This window comes from Amblyomma maculatum, chromosome 7, assembly GCF_055883805.1.
Source record: "Amblyomma maculatum isolate TAMU_Amacu chromosome 7, ASM5588380v1, whole genome shotgun sequence".
Lineage (NCBI taxonomy): Eukaryota > Metazoa > Arthropoda > Arachnida > Ixodida > Ixodidae > Amblyomma > Amblyomma maculatum.
Window position 1 is genome coordinate 22284989 of NC_139350.1, and position 21171 is coordinate 22306159.

General features: G+C 47.4%; 1 pseudogene; it reads left to right on the plus strand.

Annotated features, from left to right (window-relative positions):
* Positions 1 to 738: 738 nt before the first annotated feature.
* On the plus strand, positions 739 to 5409 carry LOC146182813 (ATP-dependent RNA helicase vasa pseudogene; annotated as a pseudogene).
* Positions 5410 to 21171: the final 15762 nt, after the last annotated feature.

Below are 21171 nucleotides of genomic sequence, written 5' to 3' on the forward strand. Positions count from 1 at the left end.
CTACCATTACTTCTTTCTTCAGTGAAAAAAAAATAAACAGGTGTTCCTGCCACTGCGAAAAAAACTTGACAACATCTTGTGTTCGTTGGTGCGCGAAAGACATGAGAACATTCGACGTCGTATGTGACGATGGATTTTTGAAGGTTGTCTATGAGATCTCTGTCGGTGCGTGGTATGGCAGTGTGTCAGCAAAAAGTGTGCTTCCACATCCTACTACTGAGTTCCGTAAGGTTAGTGAAGTGGCACAGCGTCAAGCATTAAAGCCGGGCATCGACGCTGCAATGGAGGAAGGTCGGTGTTGCTTCGCCGTGGGCTGATGATTATAAGAAGGTTTCTTAAATTACTGCAACTGCCCACTATGTCGATGATAGGTGGAAGTTGAAAATCCTGGTGTTGCTCACAAGCGACATTCCTCCCGAGAAAAAGGCAGGCGAGAACATTCGGAAGTAACTTCTGCGCCGGTACGCGAAGAAGGGTTCTGACGAAGCCCTCTTAAAAAATTCTGTCTTTGCCACTGACCAGGACGCCAATATTATCAGTGCCCTCCGCCCGTACACAAGACTGAGTTCAAGCGCTCACATCGTGAACTCTGAACTCAGGACGCCTACCTTTCTGAAGATCAACCTGAGCTGCGCGAGCAAATGAAGGAAGTGAAGGATGCCGTCACTTTTTTAAAGCAAAGTGGCCTCGTAAGCCAGCTTCCCCACACCGTGTGCCAGGATGTGAGCACCAAATGGAATGCAAAGCTTGTCAGTTCTGACCCAATGCGAGGAGATTGAAACCTTGCTTAGATCGAGAGAGAACTCGCTGTTGTAGGATGTCAGCATGGCGACATCGACGGACATTGCTGACTTCCTTGAGCCGTTCGAAGAGGCAACCGATAAGCTTGAACAAGACAAGCAGCCAACATTGCCACTTGTTCTTCTTTAGTTTACGAAGCTGAAGAAACACTTTGCATCTTCTACAGCCTACTCACAAATGGTCATTCTGAAGAGGAGAGCAATGCAGGGTTTTGAAAGTAAAATGCAGCCCGAGGAACTCCTTAAAATTGCAACACTGCAGCATTGCAACGCTGTTTGCTAGAAAGTGAGTGAAACACTTTTGAATTTGCGATCACTTTCTGCAGGAGAAAAGCTACCTGCAACCAATCATCATGTGCGAAGCGACCAATGTTCATGGATGAGTTTCAGGAGTGGCACGACACCGTCGAAACTCAAGCTGATGAAGACGAGCTGGCTACCTTCATGACGCTGGCACATACAGCAACGGCAACGACAGCGTGCGGCTGTGGTGAAAGACTCATGCCGAAAGGTTTCCATGCCTTTCTTTCCTGGCCAAAAAGGGTCTGTGCATACCAGCCACAAGTGTCGGCAGCGAAAGGAACTTTAGTGGCGCTGGTTTCATGAACGACGAACGTGCTTGCGGCCAGATATGCTCTGGACAGCATTTTCCCCTTGAGAGACCGAATCGGAGGTCCCTACTTCCCTTTGCATACTTTCTTGCCACTTCCTCGCCGCCCACCTTAACCTAGTGAGCCTTCTTTGGCTTCAGGACATCCATTTTTTATATTTCTTTGTCACATCATCCTTCTTTGAGTGTTCAGTTGAACATTACAAGGCGGCAGTCCGCCTCCCTTAAATCCCTAGGTCCTCGGAATGTAATGTCACGAGCGAATCCGATACTGCAGAGGCGTTGTCTTTAGCATTTTCCCCCATTCCTTCCCAACCCTAGCTTCTCAGTACATCAACTGATTCGCAGCGGCATTGCTGGAGAAACCTGGCCTCCATGCTTACAGTATCTTAACGCGACTGCGTTTAGAAGTCCCATTTTATCGTAAACCCGGTGTCGTCAGCGTTTTGAAAGAAAAATCACGGGAATACCTCCCTCAGGTGATATCTGGAAGCTATGACAGGGCACAGAATGGTGGCTGGGTTCCGCGTCCTTGAATGCCCTATTTCATTGGTGTTTGCAAAAGGGGCAGCGAAAAGGATTTTAATTTTTACTCTAGAGCCAGGACTGAGCAGTTTGATCAAAGCATCAGTCCTGAACATCATGGGTATTTCAAACTATTCATTGTAAAACAAGTAAACCATACGATTGTGCGCTCTTTTAGGTGGATGGTACGGCTAGGCGAACATCATATTGATACAAACTATAGTCGACGACGAAGCGGAGACAATTAGTGGCTAGTTGGCGTAGACGATGAAGTGGTTGCCGGTTGGCGTAGAAGACGAAGTTGGTTGCCTGGAACCGTGCTCAGACCGCTCAGATCGTTCACTACAGGCTTACCTAAATGCACTTGAGGTCTGGTTGGACAAAATTAAATTGGTTTTAAATGTGTCCAAAAGTAGTGTGCTAGTTTTTAAAACCATAACCCCCTTATATGTTTCGTTAAACTACCGCTCAGATGTCATACCTCAAGTGGAATCTGTGCGGTATTTAGGCATTACGTATGATGCTAGTATGGATTGAAGGCTTCACATCACGTCTAATGTTCGGAAAGGTGAACGTGCCTTTGGTAGGCTGATACGGATAAGTAACAGGAAATTTGGTATGCGTCGAGATACTCTTCTACTTTTTTCAAAGCCTATGTGAGACCGATTCTGGAATTTGGCTGCATTCTTTTTTCTGGGTGTCCAAAATATAAGCTGCATCCTTTGCTGCTTTTAGAAAGACGGGCGCTGCGCCTCTGCCTAGGGCTTCCACAGTCAATCTCTACCACTGTTCTGTACTTGGAGGCCCGCATTCCGGACCTTAACTCCCGTTTCCACCTTCTAACTGTCAGATCATTCTTGCGATCATTTGAGACTACTCCCGGTGTGGCTATACCTATTTTTGTGTCAAACCCCGCACACTTTCTCACTCACCAGTGGCCAAGGGTCTGCAAGCCCCAGGTTGTTTATACGCAGAGCATTTTAACAAACATTGGTGTGGACCTTGCTTCTATATGTCCTATTGGTTGCTCAACGTCCTTTGTGGATATAAATTATGATTCTATATTTCCATCTAATGTGAAGCGCTTGCCCTCAAGTCTAATATCCAGTCTCCTATGTGAACACCTTGAAAAATTCCCTGATCACGCTGTAATTGCCACTGATGCGTCTGTGATTGCGACAAAGCTGCGATTGGAATTTTTTCGGAGTCTCTTTCCTGGAGTTTTTCGCTGCGTGTCCCGGATTACACACCGATATTTCTAGCAGAGTTTATGGCAATTGGGCTAGCGCTACTAAAAGTTCCCTGCAGTCAATCAAAAATAATTTTTCTATCAGACTCTCTTTCTGTTTTGTTGTCACTGGAGTCAGCACGGGATGCTCTATTGAGCCGCTCACTAAAGTATTTCATACCGGGGTGGGTGAAAGAAATACGTTTCATCTGGGTCCCAGGACACAGCGGTATTTCCCAGAACGAAACGGCAGATTTCCTGGCTAAATCAGCTCTTGATGCATCTGTTTCATGTACCATTCCTAATATCACCATTTTTGGAATGTCCCGTTTTCAGCGATATCAATACTTAGCCGCTACATGCAATGATTTTTTGCTACCTACAGCCGAATACCAGCATCTCATATACTCATGGAAAGTTCGAGCATGTAAATCACGGCAGTGTGAGGTTACGATGACTCTCCTGAGATGCAGGATTCCTCGCTTAAATCTTTATTTATGTAGATGCGCGATCAGCCCCACAAACCTTTGTGAGGCTTGCGGTGAAATTGAAAATATTGATCACTTCCTTCTCGCTTGCCCAAGGTTTTCACATCAGAGGAGGGTGCATTTAGAAACTCCAATTGCACACTTGGGATTTACGTTATCGGTCCCGCTTCTACTCTCCTTCGGTGCGAGTGCGAGAGGATTTGCGTCGCCACAAATTTGTCAGTACTTACATAACTACATCACATCTACGGACAGATTCCCTTGCTAATTGCAGTCCAAATTTACAAAACTCCAAATTTTTGCTTCATATTTTTTCATTCAATAACTTTGGTGATCTTAAATCTTTTGTTTTTGTTTAGTTGTCAATTAATTTATTGCACTAATTCAGTTTGTGTAGGACATTTGGCAGTCCACACTGAACCCTGGCCAATCCCCCTTCGTGGGTATGTGCCAAATATCAAGGAAGAAGAAGAAGAAGACCGCTCCTCGCACCGCTCTCGGATTTCGGCAGCCCTCTAGCCTCGGGACGCTGCTTGGACGTTTGACGCAATACCCACGATTGCAGGCTTCGCGACGGATCTGACTACGGTCCACCAGCGACTCAGTCGCCGCCTCCGCGGACAGTCGCCTGAGGTTGGGCCCCTTTCTACCCCTGCGAGGATGAGGCAGCCGCAAGTCCCGAGCCAACTCGACATGGCCACTGATCCCAGGCTCTCAGCTCCGATCCTCTGCCACCCGCCGCGAACACCACCATCTTTTCACGGCGACGTCTTCGAAGACGCTGAGGATTGGCTGGCGACATTCGAGCGAGTGGCTGGGTACAACGGCAGGGACCTGATGGCGTGCGCTCAAACCGGATCTGGCAAAACGGCGGCCTTTATGCTGCCCATCTTGCACACGCTCCTTAGCGACAGCGCTCTAGAGAACCCGTCATTTCAAGCGGTGCAGACTCCTCAGGCAGTGATCCTCTCGCCAACGCGGGAGTTGGCCATCCAGATTGAGCAGGACGCGCACAAATACTCCTACGACTCTATCCTGAAGACAGTTCTCATCTACGGAGGCACCTCGGTCCAGCACCAGCTGGCGCAGCTGTCTCAGCGATGCCACATCTTGGTGGCGACCACCGGGCGGCTCAAGGATTTTGTCGAGAAGGGCAAGATCTCGTTCGAGAAACTCCGTTTCCAGGTGCTGGACGAAGCGGACCGAACGCTGGACATGGGATTTGAGCCACACGTGCGTGCTCTCGTGGGGCACTCGTCGATACCGCCGCGTGGTGAGCGGCGCACCCTCATGTTCTCCGCCACCTTTCCGGAGTCGATCCAATTGGTGGCAGGAGAATTTTTGAACAACTCCATATTTCTCAAAGTCGGAATCCTTGGTGGCGCCAACTCTGCCGTCAAGCAGCAGGTCTACCAAGTGACCCAATTCGAGAAGCGCCATAAGCTGCTGGATATCCACAGGGAGGAGGGCAGCGATCGGCTGATTTCCCAGAAGGGCCTGAAGGCTACCAGCATTCACGGCGACAGGTACCAGCGGCAGAGGGAGGAGGCTCTGCTGGAATTCCGGCGTGGAACTTGTCCGGTAATCGTGGCGACAGCCGTGGGTGCTCGCGGCCTGGACATAAAGGACGTGCGGCATGTGGTGAATTACGACCGGCCTCAGTCTATTGACGAGTATGTGCACTGTGTGGGCCGCACTGGCCGGGTCGGCAACCTCGGAAAGGCAACCAGCAACCACTTCATCGTCTACGCCAACTAGCCACTGATAGTTTGTATCAATATACGTTTAGATGTCAATGATTAAAGATATAAATAATGAAATCGATAAATCAATTTTTCAGTTTTTCTTTAGGGTTAACATTGTGTTGCAAAACTGAAGGCCGTCAACACTGAAGGCAAATAAATTTTCTTGGCCAGCAGTGAGGCTCAAAATGCCTAATGTCACAAATGCGCATCTCATAGTTCGCTGATTCCGTTTTCACTAATTACACGTTTATAAACGGCTTATGTGAGGATGGTATTGCCACCGAAACCTTGTTAATTTCTTCAACATTAGTATACAAATGGGGTCTTCATTTTATTCAAAAGATATGAAACCTATGATATTTTATAGATGTGTAAAGCGTGGAAGCAAACTCCACGCGATTTCAGAAGCGTATTTTTGACAATCGATATTCGAACCAAGAAAATTAAAAACAAATGGTTCACATTTACTGTTTATAATTTTTCAGCATAAAATAGAATAGGCAATCTAAATATTCATTTGTGTACATAATGTCTGCCTTGGTATATAACTCATCTGCATAGACTCACTGAAATATCTCACAAGATTCCGAAAATGCGAATTTGAATTCAATAATTAGAAGTACCAGTAAGTCCGAGTTCAAGTCGTGTGGTTGTGCGTTGTTGTTGCTGAATAGGATAGACATTACACGGCGCTGAGAGAAACAAGCTTCTTATTTTGGAAGAAAGGAAGGAACATTCGTCGGTGCTTTAATTACGGGCCTTCATGAGCTCCTGCAGCGAGGCGACCGCCACTCCCAAGCATCCTTGCTACACGTTCCCATGAGTTAAAAGCAACTTCGCGAGGCTGCATTGGGCTTTATTGCAATACGTTCAGGATAGTGAGCCAGGAGTCCATCATCATCATCAGCCTGACTATACCCACTGAAGGGCGAATGCCTCTCCCATATGCCTCAAATTACCCAGTCCTCTGCTAGCTGCATCCCCTGCGAACTTCTTAACCTCATCCGCCCACCTAACATTCTGTTGTCTCCTGCTACGCTTTCCTTCCCTTGTGGTCCGGTTTGTTACCCTATGCGACCATAGGTTATACTCTCTTCGCACTACATGTCCTGCCTATGCCCATTTCCTCTTCTTGATTCCCCCTAGAATGTCAGTGACTTGAGTTATTTCTCGGACCCACTCTGCACTTTCCCTATCTCTTAAGTTACCCCTGCCGTTTTTCTTTCCATAGCCCTCTGCGTTGTCCTCAACTTAAATAGGATCCTCTTTTTTAGCCTTCCCGTTTCCGCCCCATAGGTGAGTACAGGTAAGATGAAACTGTTGTATACTTTCCTCTTTAGCGATACCGGTAAGATGCTAGTCATAATCTGCGAGTTCTTTTTGTTATAATCTTATAATCTTATTCTTTTTGTTATATCCTTTTCATGGTTTTGATCTGCGGTTACTACCTGTCCTAAGTAGACGTATCCGCCTACTACTTCCAGTGCTTCGCTACCTAACGTAAACTGCTGTTCCTTCCCGAGGCTATTGAACATTACCTTAGTCTTCTGCATATTGATTTTCAAGCCCACCTTACTACTTTTACTCTCTAGGTCACCAATCATTCTTTGCAGTTCATCTCCCGAGTTACTTAGCAAGGCAATGCCATCAGTAAATCGCAGATTACAGAGGTATTCTTCATCTACCCTTATCCCTAACTGCTTCCAATCCAAGTCTCAGAATACTTTCTCTAAGCAAGATGTGAATAGTACTGGGGAGATTGTGTCTCCTTGCCTAACACCTTTCTTTATGGGAATTTTATTACTTTCTTTATGCCGAACTATGGTTGCTGTGCAGCCACTATATATACCTTCCAGCACTTTCACGTACGGCTCGTCTACCCCCTGATTTCGCAATGCCTGCATCACCGCCGAGGTTCCTGCTTAGTCAAATGCTTTTTTGTAATCAACGAATGCTATGTATAAGGACTGTGTATATACCGAAAATTTTTCTATCACCTGGTTGATGGTATGGATATGGTCAATAGTACAGCATTGTTTCCGAAACCCTGCTTGATCCTTTGCTCGATTGCAGTCTAAGGTTGTCCTGATTCTATTAGCGATTACCTTCGTAAATACCTTATAAGTAGCAGACAGTAAGCTGATTGGACTGTAATTTTTTAAGTCCTTAGCGTTTCTTTTCTTACGAATTGAGATAATGCTTGCGTTCTTCCATGGTTCTGGTACCGTTTGTGACTGCGTATACAGGGTAGCCAGGTTTTCTAGCACGATATCCTCCCCCCCCCCCCCCCCCCCCGTCCTGCTTCAACAAATCTATAGTTACCTGATCATATCCAGCTGCTTTCCCCTTTTCATCGTTCCTAATACTTTCATAAATTCGTCCTTCGTCACTGGCGGAACGTCTGACTGCATTTCCCTATAGGGAAATGCAGTCAGACGTTCCGCCAGTGACACCGCCAATCTCATTAGCGTATTGCCAAAGCATATCCCGTAGGCGCACTGGAGCTGACGACGCTCTCAGCGGGTTAAACGGCGATTGTTGCTGAAAGGTCTCTCAGAACGCAACCTAATGGTAACATACACTCACTGTAAACGGCGATTGTTACTGAAAGATGTCTCTTAACGCAACCTAAAGGTAACATGCACTCAATGAGACAGGAAATGATTATGGGGAAGGTAATCGCTTAATGCAATTGTTGTCATACCGATTGTTACCTAAAGGTGTCTGTGAACGCAACCAAAAGGTAACATACACTCACTGACGACACGAAGGCAACTGCAAAAAAAAAAAAAAAAAAAAAAAAAAAAAGTTACGACACAGGAGTAGAACAGATGTTTAATTGGCATCAGTGGACAGATGGCTTGTTGTAATCCATTGCGCCACCAAAACGATGGGAACGGTGGACTGTAAATGCGTACTAATGCGTATAGACAATATATCCACTATTTTTCGCCAGATGGCGCTGCTCAGAGGAATCACGTACGCGCCAGAGCGTCGTCTGCTCTAGTGCCCTACGGGATATGGTTTGCTAATACGCATCTCATTACTGTCCTGACTTCTTTGGCTGCTGTAGAGATCAGTATAGAACTCCTCGGCTGCTTTGACTATCTGGTCCATATTTGTGATAACATTGCCCGCCTTTTCTTTAGCGCATACATCTGGCTTTTCCCTATGCCCGATTTCTTCTTCGTCGCTGTAAGGCTTCCCCCGTTTTTTACAGCATACTCAGTTTTCTCCACGTTATACTTTCTTACATCGACAACTTTGCCCTCATTGATAGCATTGATATTTCCGCCAATGATATCTGGTCTGTTCGATTGGAATTTTTCACACTTTGGCGTTTCTGCTCTGTCATACCGCTTACTTCTGCAGCACACTCAGTAATGATATCTCTGAAATTATTGTTCATTGCTTCTAGGCTAATGTCGTCATCCTCGGTTAGAGCTAAATATCTATTCTTTAGCGACATCCTGAACTCTTCGGCCCACCTTCTCGCCGTTAATTCGTTGATGAACTTCCTTCCTACTAATCTGTTTTGTTCCCTCTTCAGATTTAGACTAATTGGAGACCTTACCATCCTGTGGTCACTGCATGGCACCTTCCCGATTGCGTCTACATTCTGCATATTCGCGGCGTTAGAGCACGCTATTAAGTCAAATTAATATTTAGTCGTCTCGTTAAGACTTTCCCACTTCCACGTCCGGTTCTTCCGTTTACTGAAGAAGGTTTTCATGATTCGTAAGATATCGCTCTGCAAACTCAACTAGTGACTTCCCCCCGCTATTCTTAGAACCAATGCCATAGTAACCCACTGCCTGTTCTCCTGCCTGCTTTTCCCTACCTTGGCTGTTCACTTCACACTTCGGCAGATCATTCCACTCTGCAATTGTTTTGGCAAAAAAATGAATGCTTAACTCTATTGGAGTATACTCGAAATTCTACTAGAATATTTCCATGCTTAAAATGCGTACTTGCGCGCGAAACAGGAGTAATATAATCGTGAGAGTTAATTTTAATCAGATTGTTTTATATTACGTACAAAAATGTCAACCTTGCTTCAGTGCGCCTTGCCTGAAGGGATTCTAAACCTTGGCAGTTGATCATGTTTGCAACATGCTTCCCTAACACACTTTCTTGAGCTTGTTTGCAGCGGGAAAGATTACCTTTACTCCGTAGCGCTTGTCCACGTTGCTGAGATTGTGTGAAAGTCGCTGCTTGTTTGGCATCACCACCATTTTCTTTTTTGCCTTATCGTAGATGCCTTCTCGGGTACGTTATCTTTTACCCACCGGATAAGTTTATCACATGCAAACCTGATTTCGCTGTCCGGATAACATGATGCCTTTATTCTATTTACCTGTTCATGAAGGCTTTTGACCCCGCCGTGCATGCAAGATTTCACCACGACTGAACGCGGACGGGAAAGAAAAATTCCGTTTTTTACAACTCTCGAGTGGCCTAAGGCGCTATGTAGTCAGGGTTTGATTGATCTCGGATGATAGCGCCAACAAACATATGGCTATGGTTGAAGGATAGCAGCATATCTAAAAACTGCAATTTATCTCCGTTTCTCGACTCAAAATCGCAAACGAGACCTTTCCCACATTCTCGGAAGGCCTTTGCTCGTGTTGTGTCCTATTCCTTTGTCCTCGTTTTTTTTTTTTTTTGCGCTACCTGCAATATGAGCAAGATACAACTCGCCAAATTTTCAACCTTCCTACAGCCTATACGTCACATTCTCGTGGAGATTTTTATTTCTTTTAGAGATGGGCGCGCTTGTTAAGTTAAAATGTACAATGAGCAGTGATTCAGTGCACCCTGAAATATTTGCTTTCATTCTTTCCCTTCGAGTGGTTTGGCGGGGCAGGTGGTATGCGAAGGGACGCAGAGACTCGGAATCATGAGTCATTAGTCTACGTCTTCGCAAAGCGCTGCAGGGATTGTGCAACAAGCATTCGATTGTGTATCACACATTAAGTTAACAGGAAAACTAAAAATATTCATCGGAGACGGAGAATTACTATTCTGGTTAACAGACTTTTTTCACGTCGCTTGCAGTACGTATTTTTCAAGCTTGTCCCATCCAAAACAGTACCCGTTACGTCGGGAGTGCCCCAGGGATCAGTTCTTGGGCCCCTGTTCTTTCTGCTTTTAATCAATGACATAACTAACAATATTTATTGTAGCATTGAACTCTTTGCAGATGACTATCATTTACAAAACATTCAACACCCATGAAGATCACCTGTCGCTAAATAGATCCCTCACACAAATAACCGAATGGTGTAGCACATGGCAAATGAAAATAAACACTCAGAATTCTGTCTATATGACCGTAAGAAGAAACAAAAAGCAGCATCGGGACTGCCCCAGGGATCAGTCCGTGGGCCACTCTTATTTCTTCTTTTTATCAATGCATAACTAACATCATTAACAACATTAACTCACGATTTTGATGAAAATTGTACTTCATCCACCGTAGTAAACACGCAGGCCGGGCAGGCTGTACCTCCCGCAAGCCCTCCGCGCTAACGATACCGTGGATCGCTTCCGCCAGCGCCAGAAGGGAGTGCTAAAATCTGTTCTTCACTCAAACATTAGGCTGAAAGCAAAAAAAAAAAAAAAAAAAACATTCTTGTGGATCTCTGACCCATACTGTGTTGTTGATAACTGCAATAAAAACGAGTTTGTCGAAACTGATGCAATGGGATCGGCAGTAAGGCAGTTCCACGAGAGACCATTTACTCTAGCGCTGAGCCAAAGCGCCGTCGGATGTGCCTTCGATGCGAAACAATTTAGGCCTATAGCGACGAGTAGGGAGTAGTGCTCGGCGAGAGTGCGCCGTCGTCCGCCGCCCAAGAGGCGGCGCCGCATTTCGTTATCACTGGCATGTGCTGCGAATTTTTCATCTTCGTTCTTGGTGCAACTGGGAGCGCGCGTTTTTCGAAGTCTGCTCAACAATACGTCGTGCAAACAATGATGCTACAACGGGACGGAGATTAGATGTTGCTGTGCCGCCGGACGTGCACTAAGGCAGCATAAAAACGTTGACGGATGGTACCTTAGACACTGCTCCTTTTATGTGCTGTTCTTGGACCGCTGTTTAACTTGAATGTATACATTGTGAAGCAGGACGGCTCGATCGTATGGTTTTCGCACTAGGTAGCCGGCGCACCACAGACACGCATGCATTCTCCAAACTCGGTACGCGATAGCAGCTGTTAGCGGCGTACTAACCGCGATGACTGTCCGTGCCTTTAATACGAAATGAAAGCAGCGCAACATCGAATATACATATCCACTGTCGAGAGGAAATACAGAACACAAAAAGGGTCGCAATTCACGTTAAATCAATGTGGCGATGACTGAAAAGCATCTTTCGCAGTATCTTTATTCCGCGTTTTGCAGCTGTCCGTATGGTTCATTCGTTGTGTGTTTGTGTGTACAGTTACCATTGCGATCGTAAAATTTATTTTAAAATACATGCATCGTGATAGACACAACGCATACATCCTTACAGTTAACCTGTCGAGTTCGGCCTGCGGATGCGGAGCGCAGTCCTTCGCAGTCGCCAATGTCGCTATACTGCTGTATCCAACAGCTGCCGCCATGCCAAACGGATTGTATATGGTTTGCTGGCACGCTCAAACAAAACATAAAATAGCGCCAAGCTGTCGGATAGCTTTCACGAGAACTGCGAAACAGCAATTTTACACTACCGCACCGCAGCATCAACACGCACAGCACAGTCCAAGATGGCGTCAAGAGGAGCCGGAGCGGACGTTCCCGCAGTTTGGCTCATACGGGGCGCCACCATCAAACTAAGATGGCTGCGTCCAGGCATCGAAATTAAAATCGTCTATAGCTGAAAGTATTCTTTATTGACTTTTTAATTGACTAAAATTTCTGAAGGCTGCCTGTCACAAGCTGCCTCACCTATTATACAGCGGAAGATGCGGGAGCTTATGGCTGAAATATAGAGCGAAATTCACGGGACTCCGTCGCTCCTCTGGACAAGATTCGACAAGCCGATGGGGCAGCGACCGCCTGTCCTTGACGGGGCTGCTGCATAGTCGGCCGAGGGTATAAAATAACCGACAGCAGCCCGCCCTCACCAGTGCGTTTGGGAAGATTCAAACTTCCGGCCACTCCGCGGTGCTCCGAAAGCGTATTGTGTTCTTCGGGCCCGCGATCGACGCATCGTCCTCTGCACCTGTACGGCCGCCGCTACCGAGCAACACAGCCTTCGACGCCTCAGCAAACAAGAAGACGTGAGAATTTCATTCGCCACGGACTGTTGTTCAATCGAACATTATTTTCGCTTTGTTAACTTTTGACCTGACTTAGTAGTATTTTACGCTGTGTTCTTATGTAACTTTTGCTCATACTTATAATATCTGAAATACCTGCTTTATTATCTTTATAGTCTTCATATTTTTATCACAGTGTTTTGTTCATTGTCGGGTTAATTTTTTTTTCTCTTATCATTTATTTCTTCGTCTTTATCAATATCTTGTCGTGGCGTTGTATTCTCTTTCATTGTACTCTATTATTATCAGTGTAATTTTGGTCTGCTATTTATAAACCTTCAATTGTTTGTAAAAGAAAGTGCCCTATTTGTACTTATTCCTCAATCACACACCGAAGCACGTGCTTCACGGGGTGACCGGCCTAACTTTTAAATGTGTTCACAACCCTCATAGAGGAACGACGGGAAATCGTGAAGGGGATCCCGCACCTCTTTTGACCGTAAAGGCGGGGGTTTGTGACATAATTGGCGTCCGCGACAGGACTGGTCAACCAAGTGTCGGTGAGGGAGAGAGGAGTAGGTGCAATTTTTTTAGTGTTGTATCCTAGCACTGCATAACGCTTTCCACCTAACATGGCTGATGCAGAGTTAGAACGGCTTGTTGAGTATGGCCGAACTTTTGGCTTTGAGGGTCAAGAGCTGCTCAAATGGGTAGATCAGGAGTGAGCTCGTCGCAGAGAACGCAATGAGGAACGTACGCGGCGGAAAGAGGAGGCAGAACTAGAATCTAAACTCCGGATGGCGGAGATGGAGAAAGAAAAGGAGTTACGGATGGCGGAGATGGAGAAAGAAAAGGAAATAGAGTCGCAGAAAGCCCAACTCCGGATAGCGGAGATGGAAAAAGAAAAGGAGTTACTGATGCTCTGGCGAGACCTACCTAATAATCCGGCAACTGACGCTAACAGCACCGGGGAGACAAGGTCAGAAACGGGGGAGAGTCAAGCTGCTCGGCCCGAACGCATAAGCCCGCACAAGCTGATGCCGGTTTTTAATGAGGGCAGGGACGACCTTGACGCTTACCTCATGCGTTTCGAGCGCGTCGCTGAGAGTCAGAATTGGCCTCGCGACCAGTGGGCTACAGCCCTTAGTCTATGTTTAAGCGGCGAAGCGCTCAGCGTTTTTAGTCGCATGTCTGCGTCCGAGTGCTTGGACTACAACAAGCTCCGGCAGGCACTCATGATTCGCTTCCGTATGACAGAGGAAGGGTTCAGAGAAAAATTCAGGTCTGCTAGTCCCCGGAACGAGGAAACGTGTTCACAGTTCGTGACGCGTCTTCGCGTCTTCAGAACTTCCTAGACAGATGGATAGAGCTGTCGGACACAAAGAAAGAGTACGCAGATCTCTTTGACCTGATTCTAAAGGAACAGTTCCTTTCTAACTGCGCCACTCCGCTACAAATGTTTTTGAAAGAAAAGAAGGACACATCCTTCTCTGAAACAGTAGCAAGGGCAGAAAAGTATGTGGAGGCCCATGGCTGGTCAAACTTCGGAAAGCGAAGCACCCCGAAGAATAAGGCAGAAAACGCCGTCTCCAAGACGACCGAGAGAAGGGAAACTTTGCTTCAATCACCGGATGCGAAGAGCAGCGATGAAAAGAAGTGTTTTATTTGTTCACGCACGGGACACCGCCCCGAAAATTGCCGGGCCGCCCCATCCGACGGATCGGGACCGCCCAAGAAATGCCACAAATGCGGAAAACCAGGTCATCCAAGCTGGAGATGCTGGGCAAATGAGGCCCCGAAACAGAGAGAAGAAAATCGGGAGTCCGCTGCAGTATGTGTTGAGAACGGATACCTCGAACTTAAGGATGGAGGGAAGATCCCCGTCATCAACGCTGGGTTCACCAGTAAAGAATGCGCCGTCAGGGAATGCTTACCTGTCGTAGCCGGCATGATCGGAGGCCAGACAGTCCGAGTCCTGAGAGACACAGGCTGCAACACGGTGGTGGTAAGAAAGGACTTAGTACGGAAAGAAGATATCACCGATACGAAGTCTCCAGTTTACCTACTTGACCGCTCAGTCCTAATGCTCCCAGAAGCTTGGGTCGATGTCGACACCCCGTACTTTCAGGGACGACTTCTCGCTAAGTGTATGGAGAATCCCTTGTACGATTTGGTGCTGGGAAATGTGGAAGGTGCTAGGCCAGCAGACGACCCCGATCTGAACTGGCACAAGACAACAGAAAGCGAGACTACGAAGTCCACTGCAGTAAAAGTTGAAGAGCTAGCGCCTGACACCGAGAGCCCCGCACCCATTTCGGATGCCGCTGAAGCTTGTCCGGTAGTGACTAGAGCGCAGGCGTACAAGGATAAAACGCTGAAAAAGCTTAAAGTCCTGCAAGGCCTCCCTAGTGTATGCCGCGAAGAGTTGGTTCAAGAGCAAGAGAATGACGCGACCCTACGCTCGTGTTTCGATCGCGTAGGCCAGCCGCAAGCGAAGAAAGGAAAGGGTAGCCACCAGTTTTTCATTGCTAACGGCGTCCTTCAAAGGAAATACGTCGCCGAGTCGGGCGGAGAGTACACTCAAGTTGTTGTGCCCCAAAAGTACAGATCAGCTATTCTCAAGCTGGCACATGATGGGTTGATGGGAGGCCACCAAGGCGCGAAGAAAACCCTACTGAAGCTTCAGACAGAATTCTTCTGGCCAGCAATGCAGGCTGACGCTAAGCGGTTCGTTGCCTCTTGCGATCTGTGCCAACGCACAACTCCGAAGGGTCACACCACACGAGCGCCTTTGGTTCGAGTGCCCGTCATTGAGACACCGTTTCAGAGGGTGGCGATCGACATCGTTGGTCCACTCAACCCGAAGTCCGCTCAAGGCAATCGGTACATCCTGACCATAGTGGACTATGCCACTCGGTACCCTGATGCAGTCGCACTTCCTAGCGTCGAGACCGAAAGGGTAGCCGAAGCACTTGTCGAAATGTTTTCCCGTGTAGGAGTGCCCAGAGAGGTCCTCAGTGACAGGGGCACGAATTTTACGTCCGAAGTAATGAAGGAGGTTAGCCGTCTGTTGTCAGTAAAACAGCTGCATACCTCTCCCTACCACCCGATAGCGAACGGCCTAGTCGAACGGTTTAACGGCACGCTTAAACAAATGCTCAAGCGCATGTGTCAAGAGAGACCAACCGATTGGGATCGCTACCTGGCTCTACTTTTGTTTGCATACAGGGAAGTGCCCCAAGAAAGCCTCGGCTTTTCCCCATTCGAACTGTTATATGGGCGAAATGTGCGTGGACCCCTGGTTGTACTTAGAGAGCTTTGTACGAATGCAACCATCCCTAACGAGTTGCGAACGACGTACGAGTATGTGCTTGCTCTACGGGACAGACTGGAAAATACCTGTAAACTTGCCCACGAAGAGCTAGAGCGCGCAGGAGAGCGTTACAGCCGCTACTACAACATCAAGAGCCGCAAACGCTCACTCAAACCGGGAGAGAAGGTTCTTATTCTTCTTCCCACAGAGCACAATAAGCTGCTCATGCAATGGAAGGGTCCCTTTTCGGTCATCAGCCGCAGGGGCGATGTCGACTATGAAGTGGATTTGGGCCATGCCACAAAAATATTCCACATCAATATGCTGAAGAGATACCAGCAAAGGAAAGACGACACCATTGTTGCAGCTGTCGGTGCAGTAATATCGGCAGAAGAAGACACAGACGCTGGAGAGATTGAGCTTCCTAAGCCCTCCCAGACACAGTCTATCGGGGATGTACACATTTCCGAGAGATTGAGCCACGTACAGCAGAATGAAGCCAAGAAACTTCTGCAACAGTACGAAGGTATATTTTCGGACCTTCCGGGAAAGACCACGCTAATCGAGTGCCAACTGAAGTTACAGAGCGACCGGCCGATAAATGTAAAACAATATCCGCTACCGTACGCTTTGAGACAGGCAATTGCATCAGAAGTGGACGACTTGCTCCGATTAGACATCATTGAGCCATCGGAGTCGCCCTACAATTCCCCTGTGATCGCCGTACGCAAGCCCGATGGGACGCATCGGCTATGCATTGACTTTCGGAAGTTAAACGAAGTCATCGCAGACGACGCCGAGCCCTTACCACGTGCGGACGACCTTATCGCCTCGGTAGGCCGCAAGAAATTCTTTTCCCAGCTGGACTTATCCAAGGGATATTGGCAAGTACCGTTGTCACCCGATTCAAAGGCGATGACTGCTTTCACGGTTGGCACGGGGCGCTTTCAATTCCGATATATGCCCTTCGGTATTAAGACGGCGCCAGCCATTTTTACGAAGCTGATGCGGAACATCTTGGCCGATATTCCCGACGTGGCGTACTACTTCGACGATGTTCTCATTGCCAGTGCGACATGGGAACAGCATCTCCAAACATTGTACGAGGTCTTTGCTCGAATTGAAGCGGCTGGTCTCACCATCAAACCGCTGAAATGCGAGATCGGAATGGAAACCGTCGCATTCCTGGGCCACCAAATTGCGTCCGGAGAATTGTCACCCCTCACCAAGACCCTACAGAAGATACAAGAAGCTTCACGGCCGACAACAAAGAAGCGGGTCCGATCCTTCTTAGGACTCACGGGTTACTACCGTGATTTCATCCCGAACTATGCTGACCTAACCTGTCCTCTGTCAGATCTAACACGGAAAGGTCAACCTTCAGTCGTGAGCTGGGGCCCCGAGCAAGAACGGGCTTTCAAGAACTTGCGGGAAAAACTGGCTGAGGCACCAATTCTGAAATTGCCAGACTTTGACCGGGAATTCGTCCTGCGAACAGATGCTTCTGATAGAGGTGTTGGAGCCGTTCTGCTTCAATCGCATGACGGAATTCTGCACCCAGTTGCCTATGCGAGCCGCAAGTTGCTCCCTCGAGAGGTAGCCTATTCAACCACTGAGAAAGAGGCTTTAGCGCTCGTTTGGGGAATCGAGAAATTTCAAGTCTTCCTCTACGGGAGAAGGTTTCTCGTTCAGACGGATCACCAGCCTTTGAAGTTCATAAAAGAAACAAAATCTGCAAACAGCCGCGTTCTTCGCTGGAGTATTAAGCTTCAGGAATACAACTTCCGTGTCGAGTATATTAAAGGCAGCGAGAACGTGGGAGCAGATTACATGAGCCGGCTGGAATAGTTGTTAAGCTTGCACTACTGCATAGCTGCATTGTGTTGATTGTGTAATGAAAATCGTACACGATGTGCCTGTATATATGTGCACTTGATTGTTATCAGTGATCCGTGACTTGTGACATGTGCGCAAGACATGACTGAAGAACTACAGTGTTGTGGTGTGTGCGGGTTCAGATCAGTGCGTATATGGTGCGCGTCATGAACGGTAGTGAGTGACGAACGATCTTCAGTGCACTGAACGGACCCAATCTACTGCACCCCTCTATAGGGGCGTAATAACATCGTTCTCGGCGCTTGTGGAGTTCTAGAATATTCCGAGGCAATATTCTTCAGTGGGGGGCAGTGTCACAAGCTGCCTCACCTATTATACAGCGGAAGATGCGGGAGCTTGTGGCTGGAATATAGAGCGAAATTCACGGGACTCCGTCGCTCCTCTGGACAAGATTCGACAAGCCGATGGGGCAGCGACCGCCTGTCCTTGACGGGGCTGCTGCATAGTCGGCCGAGGGTATAAAATAACCGACAGCAGCCCGCCCTCACCAGTGCGTTTGGGAAGATTCAAACTTCCGGCCACTCCGCGGTGCTCCGAAAGCGTATTGTGTTCTTCGGGCCCGCGATCGACGCATCGTCCTCTGCACCTGTACGGCCGCCGCTACCCAGCAACACAGCCTTCGACGCCTCAGCAAACAAGAAGACGTGAGAATTTCATTCGCCACGGACTGTTGTTCAATCGAACAATATTTTCGCTTTGTTAACTTTTGACCTGACTTAGTAGTATTTTACGCTGTGTTCTTATGTAACTTTTGCTCATACTAATAATATCTGAAATACCTGCTTTATTATCTTTATAGTCTTCATATTTTTATCACAGTGTTTTGTTCATTGTCGGGTTAATTTTTTTTTCTCTTATCATTTATTTCTTCGTCTTTATCAATATCTTGTCGTGGCGTTGTATTCTCTTTCATTGTACTCTATTATTATCAGTGTAATTTTGGTCTGCTATTTATAAACCTTCAATTGTTTGTAAAAGAAAGTGCCCTATTTGTACTTATTCCTCAATCACACACCGAAACACGTGCTTCACGGGTTGACCGGCCTAACTTTTAAATGTGTTCACAACCCTCATAGAGGAACGACGGGAAATCGTAAAGGGGATCCCGCACCTCTTTTGACCGTAAAGGCGGGGGTTTGTGACACTGCCGCAGACGGTGCGCCGATGGTCCTCGTTGGTTGTGCGTCGCAGCAGCCGGGACCACGGAGTCGTGAGCCGGCCACGTAGCGCTGTATCTTTGATACAGTTTACGTCCGTATAAAAAAAAAAGAAAAAGTTACTGTAAGAAGGCCTGCCTGCTATACTTGTGCAACAGCAGCATGCCTGCACAAAGCGCGGACCTTCAGAAAAGGCGCTTTGCGCGGGTGGCGATGATATGCGCTTCTGCCTGCCTACCGTACTCGTCGCTAGATACTCAGTTTCGGCGGATGGAAAACAGGTCAACGGCTTCAAAACTGTGATACAGATTCGTATATTTTCTTTTTTGTTTTTGTCGTCGCTTTACAGGGAAGCCTGTCTGAGTAAAATACATTGGATAAGACGTGCGTTTGGCGGCCGTACTTACCGCAAGTAGCACCGACGACAGCTGCCGGCCGCTAATAGCATTGGTCGGCGTACCGGGTCGTACCGGCGCTTCGGGATGATTGTACGCGCATCTTGCGATGTAAGCAATCGTCGATTTCAGTTCACTGTAGTTATTTCTATACTCGATGACGATTTTCATTCATTAAACTTCCCGAATTTCATCCCAATCCGCAAATTTGCACAAGAGAAAGCAGCGCTCAAGATCGTGCACGAAAGCGGCGCCTCAGTGCGACGCAAACTGAAGCCCACAAACATTTACGTGTTGTTAATATCGAAAGCTCAGCTGCATGCCACGCGGCCGAATGTTCCACTCGAGAGGCAACTACGCGGCGGCGGATCCGCGCACGGCTTGCTCCTTTGTCGGTAAAACGCGGCGGTACGTGTAAGAGAATACTTTTTCGCCGCGTGCCAGACAACCACTTCTACGTAAATGCCGGTCGGTGCCTTGGTTCTCACGGCTTGGATCAAGGCCGGAGACTGATGATGAACAAGTATGACGCGATCAGAACAGCGAAGCTTGCGTGGGCAAGCTGTATGGTTGTGTGGCTAGAACGCCGACTCGACGTCCGGTCGAGGAATCCCACTCGTGTTGTGTTAAAAGCCAAGGTGGAGCGCGACCTTTGCCAAGCCAAGCCATTAACAGATGTTAGGCACCATAAATGTTTAGGTATCACGCTGTCATCTGACCTGAGGTGGGACTCTCACATCACTGACATCACACAAGCTGCTTTGCGAAACGTTTCTGCATACGGAGATGCCTAAGATTCACACCAGATTCCTCTAAAGGCCTAGCACCCACAACTTTCGTAAGGCCAATTTTAGAATACGCGAATACTGTCTATTACCTAATTCGGTAACAAACATGAAGAAACTAGAAGCTGTCCAGCCCCCCCCCCCCCCCCCCCCCCAAGGCCATTACGAGTAATATATAGCAAATACAAGCGCACCGATTCTCCGTTTTTGCTTGCAGCCTCATGCGGCCTTCCTACCTTATCATCTTGGACAAAACAAGCGCGCCTGAAGTTCCTGTTTCAGTTAATACACAACCGCTACAAAATAGACTGGCGAAAATACACCTCCTTCTCAGAATCTGGACCATCTTGGCACAAACACTCGCACACATGACACATTCAAGCATTCCTTCTTTCCTCTCGCCATCAGTGAATGGAATCGCTTTGATCATCGCATTACTAGCGGGTAATAATCTCTATCTTCATTCCTATCAGAAGTAGAGCATTCAATAAATTCATAATAGCGGTGCATGAGCCGTACCTGCTACCTGTTGACAGGAAAACGGTCACGTGCAGAATTTTGTGATTTACGCGGTGTGCACTGCATTGTGAAGTTGTTTTTTTATGGCTGATCTTTTTGCTTTGTACGTCGTAATGTTTTCTCTTTTCGCGTACGTGTACGTGTACTTGTATGTCCAGTTGTGCTGCTCATGAAATATATGTATATATGTTCGCTGCTCGAAATGTACTTAAAGCCCCTTGCTATGGCCTCAGAAGAATAAATAAATAAATATTCAATACACACGCGCAAGCATACGCGCCACGCGCGCCCACACACATGCAGGTTTGCAGTGTGAGCAAAGGGCGCGTAAATGTTGACGTTTGGATTTAAGCAAAGAAATTATACAAGATGTTGCGTAACTTATGGGCAGACAATTTTTTGTGACTGTAGTTCTGTCATATACCGGGCGCGTCTTGAGCTGCAAAAGTGGCCGATGTGC